We start from the raw sequence: 19,783 nt of genomic DNA, 5'->3' as shown, positions 1-19,783 counted from the left end.
AAAACCTGAAGTCTACAACAAACAAAATCAGACTCAAAATCCTTAGCAAAGCACAGTGACAACAACTATGCACAGCTCAGAAGATACCAGCTTAACGATAGTTAATTGGCAACCTTTTTAACAACCTTAGCAAAGAGATAATACAGCACAGCTATGAAGTCTGTTCTATCCTCCTTTGTTATGGTCCACGCTGTAGAGGGAAGGAGCGTTATGGCAACAAGGGAACATGGAGAAGCCTATATTCAGCATTGTATGGATAGACAGTGATTTAATCAATGCTAAAAAAAGGGGCGGGGAATATACGTATTTTTAATATGGCTTAAAATGTTGGAAGGGGAAGGGAATCATCTTATTTCAACTTGAAGATTTTATTCTAGCAACATGTATCAATTTTCTTTGAGAAGGATGTTGCAGATTCACAGAACTGGGACAATTTTATTCTGCTTCTCTTGTGCACCTGGATTGGAAAAGACCCCAGTTCAAATCTCGGCTCTCTTGGGAATGGCTCTGAATATTCCTCTCAGTATTCAGAGGAGGCTTTATCTCCTGCTGAAATGCTTGCACTTCTTGTGAAACACTTAAATGCTCATTAGAGCACACCAAGGAGAGTGTGAGAATGACCTGATAGCTGCTCACCAGGAAACTCTCCCAAGAAATGGAATTGATGGCAACGATAGATAGATAGATAGATAGACAGACAGACAGACAGATAGATCAATCTAGATAGATAGGTAGATAGTGATCTCCTGTCTGCTGTGCTGTTCTGCTCTGAGAGTGCAGGCAGGACTTTAGTATCCAGCTCTGAAAGCACAGCATCTGAGAGAAGAAGGCAAGGGGAAGAGAAAAGCTACTTCACACAAATTTCTTTTGCTCTCCATCTGAGTATGGATCTATCTGAAATCCTTCTGAAGAAAAGAGATAATAATATTTTTGGTGGGAGCTAGATCAGATCCTCAGAAGTGAACTCCTGGCAGAACTGGGAATTTTGCCCTCGGAAGGAACTCACAGCTGTAATTCTCCCCTGCACTCACCTTCATGGCGGTGTAACACCAGCTGCAATGGCCCTTTGTTAGCAGAACATATAAATGAGTCCTGTAGTGGTTTAGTTACTTAAAAGAATCAGAATTCAACAAAAAATAGTAGTGCTTGCTTTAATGTTAGAGTTCATGGTGTTTGATTCACAGTGTTTTTGTATTTATCAGTAATTAATTAATAACATGGTGCACAAAGTAACTAACATAGCTTTAAGCCTGTAGATTCCTTTGGGTTTCCTCCTACTCTGCCATTCCAACAAAGAACACATGAATGAGATATTTAATATATTTTTTCATCAGAATATATTATTCCTTAGCAATTTGCTTGTATTAAGGAGCAGATAATACACTTTGTTCAGAACAATATTTATTTGTAGCGGTTCACCACCTCTTCATTTACATAAATACTTATATTTCTTGCCTTCTCCATTCTCTCCCTCCCCTACAGCTTTATTTTTATTACAAGTTTTTATATCTGTTATTAGTAGTAAAATACTATTAACCAGATATTTAGTTGGTGTCAACTGGATCTGGCCCTATAAGCTCTACTTGTACCATTAAAAATAGGCAGTGTGTGACTGAAAAGCAGAAGAAAAGTAATCACTGTTAAATCATCAAGTAGGTTATTGCTTTTCTCACTCACCCCTCTCCACCTCACCCCCACATACTAAAAAAAATCAAGACAAGCAAGGTTTTCAAATCATATATTCCTTCAGCAATAATAAGCTGGTTGATGCTTAAAGCCTCTCACCAACCTTAATCCCCTAAATCCCTTGCATGCCATAGCAAATTGAAATTCAGTTGGGGCTGTCCAGCCTTGTAAAGACAAACCATCCTTCATCAAAGAGGTGTCTGTATTGATAAATTGCTCCCTTCATACGCATGACACTATCTCTAAAAGTGATTTGTGTACATTAGGACAGCAGAAAAAGATGAAACGAAAAACCCTTAAGAGTAAACTAAGATGAAGAATAAAAAAGATTACTTGGAGCAGTCAAGTAGCTTTTTACAGAATCAAATTTGGGGAAGAATCATTCATTGCAGTCTCTGTAAAACACAAGTCCTGCATATAGGCACAGCAGATACGACTTACCATGGATGTAAAACCCACTGTGGAATTGCTCAGATGTGCTTGCAAATCTATTGTGGGGATGGAGTTCAGGAGGGCAAAATACTGAGCAAATGGAATGAATTCTTCTGTTGTCTGATTGAAAGCAAACATATTACAACATTAACAAGTGTTTTGATTCCCACTGTTCCAGTGCAGCTGGGATGAAATCTTAAGATGTTCTTGTGGTTTATCCAATGCACAAGCTCATTTTTTCTCCTAGGGAAGCACAACTCTGACTGCTGCTGTTGCTGCTGTCTTCCAGTTTGAACTTGCCTGTCCTGAGTAGCTATTCTTCATCGCTTCTTGCAGTGCTCCTAATATAACACACTTTGAGAAAGATTTGTTCCTGTCCTAGATTTTCACAGCAACGGCTGCTTAACATGTAGAATGCTGTGCTGCTCCTGATACTTCAGGTGTCTCCATGTTTTTCTGATTAAGAAGCCTAAAGAAACAAAAGCTAAGGGAAAGTGAATACACAGTAAAGTAGAGGATTAGTAGGGATTGGACAGTAGGATGGGAGAAACAAATATAAGCAGCATTAATGAGTCAGTTTAGTAACACATTTAAGAATATCTGATTAAATGTATGCAGATGATTAAGTGATTTGCTGAATCAGAACCTGAAGCTTAAAACTTTATTGCACACCTCAGCTGTTTCACTGAGTATCATTAAAACCAGAAGTAACCAGGCAAATTTGTTACTTAAGAAAATGTGTTTTTCTTGTATGTCTGGTTTTGTTTTCACCTGGGATATTTAGACTCTGGAAGTAGACTCAGGATTCCTATGAACTTAGGCATGTAGTTTGTACTTTGCGTTTATTTTTCATAACCTCCTTTTATAACGTGTTACCAAAAAAACCCAAATTGTATTGATGTGTAAATATTGATGTGTAAATAAATTGTACCGATGTGGCATAATCTGCCCAGTTTTATTTGCAAGTGCAAAATAGGTTTGAAGCACATCTTTATCCAAACAGAATTCAATGGAATTGAAAGGTGACAGTTTGATGCTGTTTTAGCAGTATCTTTCTGTGTTGCAGTGATCAGTAGGTGAATATCTATTTTGCAGCAATTGGGAGAAAAAATCTTGTTGAAGAATCTACTCTGTAAGTTCCCAGCCCCAAATCATAAGGAACAAGAGAGTATTAACAGCTTTCCTGTGTAGAAAGCCCTCTCTTGTCTCCTCAGACCTCAGGCTCAGTAACAAAGAACAGTGACAAGTTATGGTGGACTAAATTTTGCAGCTGTGTTTTGAACCTGCTTCCAGTCTTTCTCTCCCACCTTCCTCAGCCTTCCCAGTGGCACAGTGGGCATTTCACAAGACAGGGCACTAAAGACAGCATTTGCTGCCTAAAATGGTTCCCTGAAGAGCAGCAACAACAAAAACGCCAAAAAGGAATCCAAATGAGAAAAGAGATTACTTCAAAAATAAGAACCTTTTTAGAAATATGTGGCAAGTCTATACGTATAACCCTGAAGGTAATCAGAGCAGATATGAGAATGATGCTGATGCCTACACAGATCCTTTGTCTCTCCTTAAGGTTGATGACTCACATCACAAAGGACCTTGACAAATAGACGTGATTGACACTCTCCTCATTCAGACCTGATGTGCCTCAACCATTTTTCCATGATTCAATTTTGTATGCATGATCTGAGTTCTTCTACAATGTGTCGTTCAGAGAATTCAGATGGCTTTGCACACCTGATTAATTGCTTAACTAATCCAGCAGGCTTTTCTTTCCACTTTGCAAATCAGAATCTCAAGTAAATTCCTCTATGCCGGTTGCTGCACTCAGATGTTTATTTTAAACATAATATGGGCACAGATGTACAAACTAAACTGTAACTTATATTGTCTACTTTTTAAATTTCCTATTGTTATAAAAGCAGGCAAAAGAAAAACAAAGGGAGAGTGGGCTGCAAGAACCTCAGGTCTCTTTCATAAAGACATTGTGGTTGAAGGGCCCGAGACAGGGTAGAAATCAGAAAGGAAGAAATGGCAGCCTATAGGTGTGCATGCTTGGATGGGTAAGACTTGAGACTGCCTGGGTCTTCACAGCCTTATCACCTTTGCACTGTCAGCTATGCATACATATATGTGTGTATGTGCATATAATACTCTCGATTAATAATTAAATGCTGCCGTTCAGACATTTCATTTATTTCATGTCCCTGAAAATTTTTCTTGTGATGTAGAATTTTTGCCAAGAAAGAGTTTTCATACCTACATCTTCTTTCACCTTTATTGCCTGCAGAATTCAGAATATCGGCATATTTTCTGTCATTTTTATAATCTCTCATTATATTTGTACCTTTAGTTTAGAATTTAATTCTGATATTCAGATGAGTTCAGTCCTCCCACAGGACTTCTTATAGAACTTGAGAAAATTAATTAGTTAAAATGTTGATCCTATTGATAGGTGTTGACTTATTTTGTGCCATGCATTAGTAGCAGTCATTTTACAGCAGCACAGAGAGATTTGTTAGGCCGGATCTTCCACACGGACCTGATTTGGTCTGTGCTGGTCTGTAGCCTGAAGATCTTGTAATTTAAATAATCCAAAGAGATGGAAGGTGGGAGAGAAGCATGGGAAGTGTTCCCAGTTTACAAACACAGGTAGAGGGACGGAGTGCTGGATTCACAGCACAACCAGCTGAAGCAGAGCTAAGCCAGGTTCCTCTCCGCTGTCTGTTCCTTACACAGACAACAGACAAAAATGAAGCCCTGCAGAGGCCAGGTTAGCCGACCTGAGACCTGAGCCTCTTCTACGAGTGGCTCTCCGCCAATTAAACAGGGAGCCAAGGGCAACTGCGCTCCCAGGCAGAGAGGTTTCCCTGCGGGGCTGGAGGACAGATTTCTTTCAAGTTACACGATGGGTGAAAGATGCCAATAGCTCCCCAGGGGAGGGTTCAACAGGGTCCTAATTCTCATGGAAATAAAGTAGCTAGATGGCTTTAAAAACTGGGTCCCACACTTCACCTTTCAACTCTTTCTTACTGCTGTAATGTTCCCAGCAAAACCAATTTGCCCGGTCTTCCTTTGCCCCTGAGCAGTCCCCCTCCCACTCCCCATTCCCCTTGACCTTGTCAGACCCCGCTTTCATTCCGTCGCTCTCCTATTTACCCAGACCTGCTCACCCAGTCTGGGGGTGCAGCGTGGACCAGCACCCATGGCAGCAGCCAGCGGGAAGGACCGAGCAGTACGCAGTCGCCTTCGTGCTTCCCAGCACCCAAAATCAGCGCCCACGCAGCACCCACCGCCTCTTCAGGCCCAGGCATCGACAGCTCTTTCTCATCGTCAAGCATTAGCCGTGCCAGCCTCGTGCGGTGGAAATGCTTCCTCGCTCATCGGTGAAAATCCCTGCTGAGGTCTGATATTCACAGCCACCCCCTGCACAGAACTGCCCCCACCTCCTCTGCTATCTTGGAGTAGTAAACCGTTTGTTTAATCTCTTTGCTTTTCCCTGACTGCCAGTAATGAAACGCTGCTCTTTCTGAAATAATTTCCTGACTATTTGCTAAGATTCATCTCCGACATTTCATTAAATATGATCATTTAACTGTACAAGTACAAATGTATTTTTAATTTAGCTTACTGCAGATATTATAGATGTGGGGAAATGAATTCGCATTGCTCTAGGACAAATATATCATTCACATATGAATGCCACAAAAGAACAAATTATTAAAAATTACTGAAACTTCCACAAAGATTTATACTTAACATGTCCATTTTCAATCTCAGTGCCAGGGAAACTTATAGCTTGTCACTATATCACACATTATATTATGAAGAATGTTTGGAAGATTTCACTGGGAATCTTTATCAGCATTTCAGTCTTGGATTTCATGCCAAGGAGCAAATTCTGGTTTTGGGAAGAAGGGTGAATTCAGCTGGGGTTTGTTTGGGAAAGCTTGACTTACCAGATAGGCTTTCATCAAAAAGTTCCCTGACCACACATAAAAAGAGATATTACTTTAATGAAGATAAGCCCAAAAGAATAGAAATAAATTAAATATTGCTTAATTTATCCAATGCATCTTCTATCCGTAATATTTTGTAAACCATATGTTTATAAAACATCAGTCAAGGTTAGAAAATAGGAAAAATATAAAAAATTAACCCCAAGTTGGTCACAAAGAGAGATAACTCAGACCCCAATATGTTTCAGATATTTTTGAATTTCATTAAAAGCTGGAAGTGAACTATTTTCAGTTGGATTGCTTGGGTTTTTTCCTGTTTCAGGACTAAATATTGTTGTTTAGTTGAAACAGAAGGTGAAACAGTTACTATCAACATACTGTGTGTTTTAATATTAAAAGTGTACTTTTATATTAGCAAAACTTCCAAACATGCAGTTTGGAAGGGACTGGGGCGTATATTGTGCTAATCTCTATATAAAGAAGGCAGCCTCTGCTCCTGTAGATCACAATTTACCTTTTAGAAGGTAAACAACTCATGAAACTAACGGACAGGTTGATAAATAGCAGCAGTTTACTTAACACTTCAAAGTGGTGCAGTGAAATTTTAACAATGTATTTCAGTCTTTCCTGGCCGTGATGACATGGCTTCAAAATTACTTGGATCTTGGGGCATCATTATGCTCTATTTTTGTACAGCATAGGGAGCTCTGGATTATGACTCTTATGTTTATATAGGAAAGGAATAGTAACAATAACACAATAGAGGAAAAATCATATGCTGCAATCAGGAGGAAAAAATGGCTTGTTGCTGAAGTGGGGAAAATGTATTTTAACATGTTCTGCTTCCATGAAATGTAGTATTTTCTTAACTGTGTTCCATGACTTGCCTTTTTTTTTTTCTCTCTACATATATTAGAAATTTATTAGTATTTTGAACATAATTTCTCTACTTTCACAAAAAGCAACTTTACAACACAAAAGTTTCTGGTGTTTTTTCTAAACTTGAAACATAATATTGAATTGCAGGGTAGTGCTCCCCCTGTGACTCAGAGCTTCCAGATCACCTCTTCACAAACTAAAGGCCATTCTTTCAGTGAAAAGCTGCTCTGCTTGGCTTACAACTATGTGTGACAGGCGTCTCTGAAATTAATTTTGAAAAATTGGTTTGAGATTTTAAGATCAGGAATCTGATGCCAGGCTCTGTCACGTACTCACATTTAGTCACTTAAATAACTCTTCTTGCTTTCAAAAATTACCATTGTATAGAAACAAGAAAACATAATTTCCCTTTGTATGGTGTTGCTTGTATAAACGATACGACAAACTGCTCCACTCTATCAAGTAAAATAATCATAGAATCATAGAATAGTTTGGGTTGGAAAAGCTGAGAAATATTGTCAAAAGATAAAAAATGTTCTGCAATCAGCCTGACAAATTCTTATTGTAAGTAGACCAAAGCAATATGCCTTTTTTTGCAGTTAATTATATAGCCAGCTCACAATGAAGTGAGTTTACGGTGCTACACATATTGTCTATTTTATTTTGGTGTGTATGATAGCCTATGAGGAGAGTGGAGGTGAAAGCTGATCTGAATTCATGTCATTCTGGTTTAGCATATTTGAAATGAATTTATTCATTTCTTCAGTTTCCCAGTGGACACTTATACGTGTCCCACAGTAGGGCACTTCGTTAACCTCTGCGTGGGAGAGGCCAAAGATTAGAGCTGCTGAGAGGCAACATCTCTTCAGTACTGAGGAAAACTGGCAGAACTGGGAAATAGACCTTCTCGCAGGACTCTGAGGAACCACATGAGGAGATACAGGGGACTTGGATTTTTAGAGCTAGCAACTTGAAAAGGGTTTCTACTTCTAAACCTCTGGTCTTGTGTCGTTCAGGTTCCTTGTGAAACTTTCATCTCCTCCTTCCCAGCCCTGTATGCTGGGGGATGGGATGCTGAGCTTGCCTGTGGACGTGGACAGGGACCAGGAGTGCAGCTCCTACCTCTGCTCCTGACCTGCTGGATGAGCCTGAGCAAATCCCTTCACCTCTCTCTGCCCCTGTTTCTGTCTTGCCCACTAGGCTGTCAGCTCTTCCTAGCAAAAGACCCTGTATTTATACCAACGCAACAACATGTTGATCTTACTGGGTTGAGACACAGGAAGAATTTTAGAAATCTGTTGCAACATGTGTAATTTTTAATGTTGGTCAGGACAGGAAATTTTTGGCAGAGAGATTTGAAAAAGGTTTCAGGTTGTGGAGGAAGCCAGAAAAAGAGAGCTCTGAACTGACATAACCCATGGAGGGTAAAGGATAATGACAATCCTGAAGCTGAAGCTCATGGAGGATATATAGTTTCAGCCCTTGCCACAACACGGGGATTTTTCTAAAAGTTACCTATTTTGTTTAGCAGACTGTGCTATCAGCTTTAGCATTGTCCTGATGTTTATGATATGGACTAGAATAAACTTCAAAATTTTAAATGCAACAAAACAGCCTCTTGAAACAGTCTCCTCATCTTCTTATGAAGAAAACATTGCAATAAAACTACAAGAAAGTTTTCCAAAGTATCTCCGTTGCTCAGCTGTGGTCACATTGGAAGAAATGTGTCTGAGAACAAAGCTCTCAGAGGATCCTATGCACAAGGGAGAAAACAACAGAAAAGACAATGTCAACAATGGCACAATTGCTGAGTTATTATTTCAGCAGTTTTTCCTCAGTTTTTCTAGATTATTTTATACCCCGTGCATCTGCAGCCTAACTGAATTCTATTTTGGCTGTTCAAATACATTTAAAAGTCTGGCCTTTGGTGTTTACAAAGCAAACTGCTATTGAGTTCGGTCACAACTTAACTGGAAAAAACAGAGGAAACTTAGTAAGCAACTTAGGATTCAGCTCAACTTTAATTTACCACATTTCTTCCCTGAGAAACAATAAATCATAAAACTGGTGTCTTGCTGGAGTGCCCTCCCAACCTTTACCTGATAATGGCAAATAGGTGGCTTATCCAACTATAAAGAGTTGCTTGAAGGGACTCGGCGTGGATGTCATTGACTGTACATGACTGTACGTATCAGCTGGAGTGAGAAGCGCAGTTGAACAACTGATTGCATTGCTCTTGTCTGGGAAGTCAAATACCAATAATATTGACTGGGATTAGAGATAATAGCTAATGAAGACAGGATCCTTACATTTTAACTGATCCACCTCTTCCAGGGGATACTGGCCAGAGTCACCACTTCTGTGGGTAGCTGAGAGAATAAGCAATGTATCCAAGTAACAAATGTATAAAGCAACCTGAGTAAATGCTTGTATTACTCTGGTGGACAGTTCTGGCTAGCAAAAGGCCTATGTTTTTCAGTTCAAAAAATTAACCGAATAAGGGGAAACCTAAATAATGATTCCAGAACATGGTTTAGTGGGCATGGATGATGGTTGGACTCGATGATCTTGAAGGTCTTTTCCAACCTAAACGATTCTATGCTGTAATAAATTAGGTTTGTAATTAGAAAGACTGAAATTCCTGGGTAATGGGAATAGCAGATGCTTGAGGAAAAGCCAACTTAAGGGAGTTAAGTACCAAATCTCACTGAATTTCAACTGCCGTGTTAGTTATCTAATTGTACTGCAATACGAAAGCTGCTTTTTAAAGGCCCTACAGCATTTTTTTTACATCAGTAACTTTTGACCAAGCTACTTGGGCAATTTTTTTTCTTTTTTTCACCAAGGATGGTCTTTTCTGAGCAGTGAAGAAGTCCTTATGCCTGAAGTTTGTCATGGCCTCTGTGACTTGCTAGTGTTACGCTTTGTTTATTTTCCAGTGCCAGTTTATTTCCAATACCAGCAAGTATTCTGCAGTCTTCAAATCTGCTCCAGGATACATGGAAAAGAAGAAAGCAGAGGCCAGTTTTAAAGTTTGGGGTTTATTCTTAGAATAGAGCTAGTGGAAGAATTGTCTTGATATTTGACCAAGCAAATTATGCCAGCTAGTAGGTGCTTTAATTTGTATGCCTGAGGCTTAAACAATGCCACATCCACTTAGGGACCTGAGCGTTGCTGTTCTGCTCCTGTTACAGTTAGTGATATTGAATCGTGTCACTGTGGATGTGTGACTATAAGTCCTACTGGCTACATGTGTGCTTATGTGTGTATATTTCTAGTGTGGGGATGGGGGACGAAAGATAAACCTAAAGATGATGGAGAAGAAGTGAATTTTTTAATTTAAATAAAATGATCCATTGGTACATGCTTGTGGACCAAATGAACAAAGGTGTCACAAATAATCAAAAGTTTAGGGACCAGAATCCTTACTAATCCAAAGTGATCTTGAATGCAGGATGTCAAAAGCTTTAGAATTGATAAAAGAACAGTCCTAGATCAGCATGACATGGCAAACAACCAGTTGAAGTGCTGAGCTAAATAAGCTACACTAATATGCAGGAGACCTTATTTATTTATTTTTAAATAAATAACTCTCTATAGCTTTTCCTATCGGGATATATCCCCTAAAATGCTGTGGTTTGTTTTATGGATGTGCATCATGCAGGCATATATTTATTAATGAGATAAAGGTAATCTAATTATGTTTGTTTCAAGTACATCATGTATGTTCTGAATATTCTGATTACTAACTGCAGCATCAAACTGGTGCATAAATTACTCCCAGTGCTCAGTCATCTCCTACTATAAGTTATCACCACATACTCTTTTACCTACTGAGGGTGGTACTAACTGTATATCCCATCTACAATTAATGCCCTGCCCTGATACTGCTGCTGTTTTTATTATGTGACTACAGATTTGCAATGAATTGACAAAGACCCTCACTAATACCAGGACTGGGAGATGAGCAGCAAGTACCAAATTAATCAAGGCCAAGTATTTTCACTCTCCTTGCCCAAAGTAAAGATAGTCTCCTCTAGGATGTCTGTTCTCCTCTACTTGGTAGAAAACACTAAAAGAAACCTATTATGGAGCTATTCTCAATAAGTGTCATGGTATTTTATATGATCAAAGCAGGGCAATAACAATCACAGGAATTTCCAGAATGCTGGCTGTACAGAAATGAGGAAATCTTTGGACAGATAAAATGCAGGACTGAATACAGGAGATCTGAGTTCTCTTAGTACCTCTGCTGCAGATTTCCTTTGTCACCATATTTGACTCAGTCACTGTTTGAATGCAGATTTGTCCTTCTGTAAAGCAGGAATATTGCCATTTACAGATGTAGGTATTTTCTGCCACCCATCTTGGAGAAGCTATCTGATTAGGATGCTATGAGGCTCTGTGCACCGAGATTTTTTAAGTCTCCTGACATTTAAAAATGTGCAGGTTAAGCTTCTGTGGAAATCTGATTTAAATTTATGTCAAGCAAAGTTTTTTTTTTTTAGAGACAGTGCTGATTTTCAATTCGGAGGCCATGTGTATGATAGTGCTTCATACTGGCCCTTAATAATGGTTGCAGTCAGTTACACCAGTGATAACAGCATGGTAACAAAATTGGGAATAGTTTAGCTAGCTTTGCACTGACATGTAAAATACTGTCAAGCTCAGAGAATTGGACTCTATTGCCTTTTTCAGTTACAGAGTGCACTGTCACACAGACATGTCTTGCATAATTTAGTTATAAATGATCTGTTAATCCACATAGCATCATTTCAAAAGCAAAAGCCTAATGATGATGGTAAGAATGACAACAGCAATAAGATGGTCAAAAGAGGAAGGACTTGCTTGCCAGGGAGAAATCCACGTGCATTGCTCGTCATCAACAATATCAACCAAAAAAAAAAAGCCAGTATTTTAATTAACTATGCCTTAAGTGGAACTGGAGAATTCTCTGTCCCCAACCATCCAAGCCACCATGCAGTTAAAGCCGAAAGTATCTATAACGACACTGTTCTGTTAAGTTGATGGCACTGTGTTTCTCACCAGTGTCCTTGTCCCCTGACTGCCAGCACTGCACACATACTAGTTCACACCCAAGCTTTGGGGAACCCAAGCAGGGAGGAGGGGACAGACTCTATCAGAACTTGAACATACTGCCTGGCCACAAGTCATCATCCTATGTGGATGATAAAGACGCTGTGGATGTGACTTATAAGATCATAAAGCAATGGGAGTTTGAACTCCGGTAAAAATTATATCAATAATTTCATGAAGAAATTGGTGAGAAGAAATACTTGATGTTAAGCACAACTGTAGGTTAAGCTTTAGCAAGGAGTGCTGGATCACCTCAGATGTAAATACAACTATATTAGAAAGCAATTGATTTTGTCTGGAAAAAATGTCTGTTATACTTTTCCACAGAACCAACTGGCTGAAAAGCAAGTAATCACCAGCTAAACTGAAAGTTTTAAACCATCATCAAAGATTTGAACATTCAGTGGTCTTGCATTCCCCTCCCTATTTTAGAAGGACCTGAAATAAAATACTGAGCAAAAACACCTTACTTTTGTGAACAGCCTCTGGTAAAACATCAAAGAAGAAGATACTTTAAAATCTATTTAACTTCGTATAGCAAGTGCCCTTCAGGTCCTGCATATCAAGTCAACAGGTAAATTGTAATGACAGAGTCATTTTTAAGGGGCACTTTTTTGTGTATTCACTTTGGCACAATTTTCTCCTTGTCATTTTTTGAAAAGCCTGTCACTCATCATCAGAGTTTTTCAGCCTTTTATTTATACGGTGAAACAAGAAAATACTTTCTGCATATATTCTGCTCTTGCATAAGACCTCAGAAGTTTTTTTAAATATGCCTTTCTTGAAATCAAAAAAGCAATATGAAAAGTACTGTTAAAATAATCACCCAGTCTCAGCCACTGCTGCAGTAGCTTTACTGTGTTCACCAAGCTGCATGTTCCTAACAGAAACCTTGTTAAAATGAGAGCTGGAGCTATATGTTAATTCCACTAATGGGTAGCTATGTTTTGCTGAAACAACAGTCTGACCTAAATTTGCTAAATTGCTACTGGAGTAGCAGGTAAGCCATAGTAGCTAAAATGGAAGAATGGGGCTCAGAAGACAATTCTACCCTGGTGTTTCTGCACTCTGCCTCAGTGACTTCAGGCAAGCTACATAAGCCCTTTTCTCTCTTCCTGAGAGAAAACTTCCATCTTCAAACTGTTAATTCAAATTGATGTTTAGCTTCATTACCGAGGTGGTGTTAAATGTATTAAAACCCACAAGCACTGCCTCTGGAGTAAGTCTTTGCTTTGTAAAACAAAATTGTGACACGTTTGGGAATCTGTCTATCTGCAGCTTATGAATTCTAATTTTACTGTGAAATTACGCTATCATCAAACACATCAGAGTAAGTGGGATCCACCATACACTATCTGTGCTGTATCCTGTATTGACCAGCCTTGAGAAAATATGACCCTTTGAACATCAGTGGTCTCCTATTGAAATGCAAACCCTGTGTAACAATAACTGGTTGAAGTGAGAAAAGTAATCCTTACAATTTTTCTGTGAGAGTAGGAATTACAGAATACAAAACCTCTTGTAGGAAATAGAAGTATTGGGTGTGAAACTCACATAGCAAGACTGGAAGCACATGACAAGTGAGAGGATGAAAGGAATATATCCCTGTTGTAGGGAAAGACTTTTTAAATCAGGCAGCAACTAGGTACAGAGCAGTTTTACTTAGAACAGAGGGATAAAGACAGAGACTCAGTGATCCCAACAGAAAGCTATCTTGAAAAAGGGATTCAGGACTGGCCTGAACCAAAAGATCTTTTGGGAGTAACACAAAAATTGAGGCATGAAATGTGTATAGAGTTTATTGCTGTATCCAGATCTGAATTCTTCATGCTGTATAGGAACAGAATAATTGGGTTTAAGATCTTATGTAAAGTGTCTCTGTATGTCATGTCATTTACTGTTGCATGTCTTTGAAGGGTTAAATTATAAATGCAGAGTGCCTCCTGTGTACACACTCCAGGGAAGAGTGTAATTAAGCTACTGGGGAAATAGCACCTGTCTGGAAGACCTGAAGCAGTCAGAACCAAGGTCTCAATTTTTGTGGTAAGGAATAGCAGAACTACATGCTGGAAACATGACGCAAAGGCAAACGGGAATGTTTGCAACATAATAACCCAGCCTAAAACACGAAGCTTAAAACAACAGTATTCACTATCTAGCTAGAACTTTGACAGGTTCTTCATGTATGAGAGAAGTATTAATCATCAATCAAGAACATTTAAAGAGTCAAGTTACAGGAGAAGTAAATGCTTGCTGTAGAAATCTCGGTTTGCATATTACAACTCACCTTGATCTAGTTCCACACTGCCTGAGTATATTGTTCCTTTCTTTCACTGTGTCTTGTTCTATCCAAAGCAGCATGAGTCAAGCAAAGAGGGAAAATCTTTTCCCTCCAACAAAACGTGAAGAAAAAATTATTTCAGAAGAAACCAAAATTATTTCCTTGGTTTAACTACCAGACCAAAGCTTTATAATTCTCCTAGTTTTGTTTTAGACTTACTACACAAGTAATCTGCACTTGATACACACATGCTTTTAGTTTTGTTTTAGACTTACTACACAAGTAATCTGCACTTGATACACACATGCTTTTAGAAGCTGAATGTAACAGCGAGGGGAATAACAGGAGCAGACTTCGTAGACCTGGATTGGCTACAGCTATGTTATCACAGGTGAATCGGGGAATCAGAACCCAGCAGGAGCAGATACAAAGGAACCCACTTCCCATAATCATGGGAACAGACTATTAGTAAGTAATTAATATTATATGTAGCTTAGACCAGGGCGAGAATTCATGAGGCTGGTTTCAGACCAAGGGGAAACATTTCCTCACATTTACTTCCCATGCTAAACATACATGACTGCTTTTCTGTTGAATTAGGCTGTGTACATTATACAGAGTTTATGCAAGCTTTAATTTTTGTTGATGTTGTAGTAGGCTGAGAGAGATCAGGCACTAGTTTAAAGCAAAAGTTTGAATGAAGCAGGGAGACAATATGTAATTTGGCAGAAACCCCAGCAGTATGAAATTAATACATCCAAATACTTTTACCACATTTAAATTGCTGGAGTGAGATTATCCTGGCTCAGTGCTTTATATCCTATAGCCAAAAAGTTTTTGACCTGGAATTAGTGCCTGAATCTAAATTGTTAGATTTACTGTGGCCACAAATTTATCCAGTTAATAGCTTTTCTTCTCTGTACAGCTGGCTCACTGTTGAGCTGGAGTGTGATCACCACCCCAGCACATCTTCCTACATTTCAGTGTCTGCTCTAAGGCAACAAGTTATTTTGGTGGGTTTCTTTTTTTTTTTTTTTTTTTGAGAGGAGCCTTTCAGTTGTCTTGGCATATCAGGGGGGTTTGCTGAATCTCAGGTGCTGCTGATATTCCTGTTAATATAAAAAGGGGGAGAAGTTGGACATGTAATAATAAAACAATTATTTTGTGCTGTTAATCAGCTTGAGCATTGCTTTGTATAAGTGCAATCCAGTCCCATAAAAGCTTTAATCTTCTGCTTCTTAGCAGAGTAACTAACTCAGGTGGGGCTCCAGGCTGCCACAGCTAACCGCTTAGACCATTTGAAACTAACCTGGGTAAGCCCATGCACTTGTCCATAGCACTAATGTTCCCCAAGTGTTCCAAAAGCATGGTTAGAAAACTGTAAACTTTTCACAAGGCTTGGATAAAGTTAGTTAGTTAGTTGCTAGTTATCTTTTTTGGTAAATCTTTCTTCCAGATGGCTAAGTACAGTCCCTGTCTCAAGAGTGGTTGTGTTGTAGTCAGAACTTCCATATTTTGGATCGTAAATCTGTTGGTAAAAGAGACTATTTTAGTCTTGTACGACACGGGGCATATTGTCTGATTAAAATAGCAGGTAATAACAATAACAATGATTCAGCTCTCTGAAGAGAAGTCAGTTCCTACCAGAGAAAAGTGAGAAAAGCAGGAAAAAGAAAGCTGATACTTGAATTTATTAAATCCATTCAGCTTTAATGGATGCAAAAAGATGCAGCCTTGTACTGTACTCAGACAGCTACCAACTCAGATGGAGAGGGACTGCCAGATGCAATCAGCTGCAGTGGAATCAGATCCAACAACCTGACTTTTCTTTTTCTTTGCCTTGTCCTCAGCATTTGCAAAACTTTTCAGAATCACTAAGATCTGCCATTCTTCCCTTAGACCAACGTTGGCAAAGTTTCAATCAGTCATAGCTTTGCTAACAATAAAGTTGAGAGCAATGCTATATCATTAGTTCAGTCAAGTAGTGAATTTATTGCACTAGGAAAATTGTTTAGTTTAAGAGGTATTAACCTTGTTTTCTTAGGGATTTTTATTTGTAAAAGCCATCTTTGATTGAACTTAATAGCCGTGTCACGGCCATGTCACAGTGGGAGAACCACCAACGTGAGAGGCAAATTACCTAGGACCCCAGAACATTTTAGGAAAATATTAGGACACACAGTGATCACTGTTTAGTTACTGTTTTATACAGATAAGTTAATCTTGTAGAGTGCAAGATTTTGAAAAATCTACCCAGCTGATGTGCTGGCTGTGCCTTCCATGTATACTTAACTCTTCCGCTGACTTCACCAGTCTCTACTGTTTCCTTGAGTTTCACAAGTAGAGTCTATACCATGAAGTCTTTCACCCACAGCAGAAGTGTGTCCACCTGTACAATCTCCAAACTTGAGGGTAGTCAAACAGTGAGAAAGAGCATTTGCCAGTTTCTTACATTCCATTAAGGGTCTGGTCCTGCAGTGCATTCACCCACATGGAGAATCACCAAATTCAGTGGATTCTCTAAGGATATCAGCACATGCTCTCAAACCTCTTCTTACAAGGGGAAAAGTTGCAGCAGAAGTGGCAATGCCCCCATAGCAAACTGTTGGCTGCATGGCAGAGAAAAAGTTAACTGACTAAAACCCATTTTGCAGCCATGTAATTAAACTCAGTTCTTTGATTCAAGAATACATATATTCAAGTCTTTGAACTTTTTAATTACTTTAGTTATTTTGTATGCCATACTGCCTTCATGACCATGCATTTCCTAGTAATAAATTATAAGAACACTTAAGTAAGTCTGTACCAACATTCTCTTTTTCCTGCCTCAGACTAAAGAAATGTCACAATAGTTGGTGCAAACGGTCAGCATGAGACTGAGCCAGATGACAGAGTTTTGGAGTGTTTCTGGTTTCTCCCAGAATATCCAGGTCTGCCTTCTAAGTGTGAAAGGACCCTACCTTAACTTACAGCAAGTATGTGGATGTTACCAAATCAAAAACATCCAAACCAGGGTTTCATCCTTCATTTTTAATTAGAACTCATAGGTTGGTGTTAAAAGGCTGATTACACTTACATTTAATAAGATGCATCTACTGACGACTGCTGTAAGATCTATAAAGCTTTGCTGTTGTGTCCTAGATTGCAAGAATAGACAGATTAAAGTTGAAGCCAGGAATTTTCCAATTAAGATAAGCAATTGGTAACCTTAAAGAAAAGGGAAAAGAATTGATCCCCTGCATTATCTCCTTACTGTTAATAAAGGAGAATGAACAGTAAGAGAAATTACTCTTTTCTGAGCTACAGAAGAAACAGATTGTGCAGAACAGTTGCACTGGATGGCTCTGGCACCCACCTTGACTAGTGAGAAAAAAGATATACCTTTAAGATTTTGCCAGGGTATACCAGCCCTGAGGTACGTTGTAAAGGCTATTCAGCCAGTCTGACAGGCAGCTGAGATGCTAAATCAGCTAAGAAGGATATTTATTAAGTATAATCTTAGTAATACATTTCCTTACTTCAACTATTTGTAATTTTACTCTATTATTGCAAATGTGTATTATTTTCTAGCCAACTGTAGGGTTTTATCCTTAAACCTTTTCAAAGGATTTAAGGATCTGACAAACTACAAAGCATCCTAGTTTTTTATCCCTGAATTCAGAGAGCTGAAATATTCTTTGTTGTGCCCTGCATTCCAATACCTTTATCCATGGTATCCAAAGAGTATCAGAGTGCTGAACTTCTGATTCAGCCAAGCTGAGAAAAGATAGTTTAAGGGGTGTGTGAAAGAATCATTGCCAGTGGCCTGTGTAAGGTAGATATGTTTCCTGACTCTAGCAAAGTATTCGGGAAACTGTCTAAACTTCAGGGTCCTTAGACCATCATAGAGCATAGTATATATTATAAACTGTAGCATGTAGCTACTTTCTGGAAAAATAATTACAAAGCATTTTGTGTTTAATACTGTATTGCTAACTGACAGCTTTGAACAATTTTTTTAAAAGCAATTCTGAAATTACTGTAATAATGTGACAAAGTTGCTGCTGGGATTATTTGTGATCAGAGGGCCCTTTATTCTTTCATTACTAGCAGTAGCTGCAAATAACAACGCAGGCATTTTTCTTGGTAACAATAATCACAGTAATGCACATTTAAGATCTTGCCCTTACTGAGATTTGAAGTCTTGTTTACACACACATTCTTGTCACGAGCTTTTTCTTTTCCTCACTAACAGCTGATAGAATTAGTGTAAGTACCTCTACTGACATGACCTGTGTGCAATTATGTCCTATAGGCTCCCTCACACATCTGGATGCAGGATATTTGTATTGGTGTGCTACTGAATAGTACTAGGCAGCCTCAAGTTCCCTCACCCTTTCATCTGTCTGAAGTTGTACCACTGTGGCATCTTAGCCTCCTGAAACATATGTCTCTATGCCTTTTGGCTCTTCCTTTGATAATACTGATTAGTATCTTTCTTGTATGTGCATAGGAAAAAAAGAAAAGAGGGGAGAGAATGTGGCAGTTCAGAGGTGCTGCACAGCTGGATACTTTTGTCTGTGTAGGGAAAGCAGAAGAGTAGAGAGCAAAGATGTGCTTGTCCTTGCTTTCCTGCAGATCTCAAGCAAAGCTTAAGATGAAATGAGGAGTGTGAACGGGTAGCCAAGTACAGGGGCCAGGCAGCTTGAGCCAGGGGGTTCAAATGTACTTCTTCAATATCCTAATTCCAGCCATGTAAAAACAAATCACAGAACTTTATTTACATGAATTTGAGCAACACATTTTTATCTGCATTTTTTAATCTTAATAAGCAGTCTAATATGAAATATTCATACTAAATTGCATTTGCCATAGAAAATGCTGTAAAGGAAATGTATAGAGATCTGGACTTACTAAGACCGGGGTTTCTCTCATACCTTCTGTTAGCTCCCAGTGAGCAGCCTTCTCTGGTTCATGCTTAACTAACAACAGAGAAGGGGTGACATTAGAGACTCCTACTTAACTCGTTGGCAGAAAGTCACAGTACATATCAGCAGGAACACAGGCAGAAAGACAAAAGGGGAAGAAAGCATGCACCAGATGATTGGAGGGGCCCATCAAGGAGAGAAACGAATGAGAAATAATTGCTAGGAAGTTTTCTTAGTGCATTTCCAACTTATGCACATGCATAGAGCTACTGAAGACAAAGACGACAACCAATAATAATGCTTTGCTGGAGAGGCAGGTCTAGGTCACCGCTGCATTCATGCTGGTCAGATCTGATTGACACTGACAAACAGTGCTGAGTAATTGCTCTAATCACTCCGGTAGGCATTGTACCTTGGCCCAGCAAAAGAATGATGCAATAGCAGCTTCAGAAGCCTGCCGCCCCTTCAACCTGACATCTCTGACAGCAGCGCATTTGTTTTAATGGGAGGGTTATTTGGAGTTGCTGCTGTTCAACAGGGGAGAGCCC

This window comes from Haliaeetus albicilla, chromosome 21 (genome assembly GCF_947461875.1).
Source record: "Haliaeetus albicilla chromosome 21, bHalAlb1.1, whole genome shotgun sequence".
Lineage (NCBI taxonomy): Eukaryota > Metazoa > Chordata > Aves > Accipitriformes > Accipitridae > Haliaeetus > Haliaeetus albicilla.
This window is presented reverse-complemented; position numbering follows the sequence as displayed.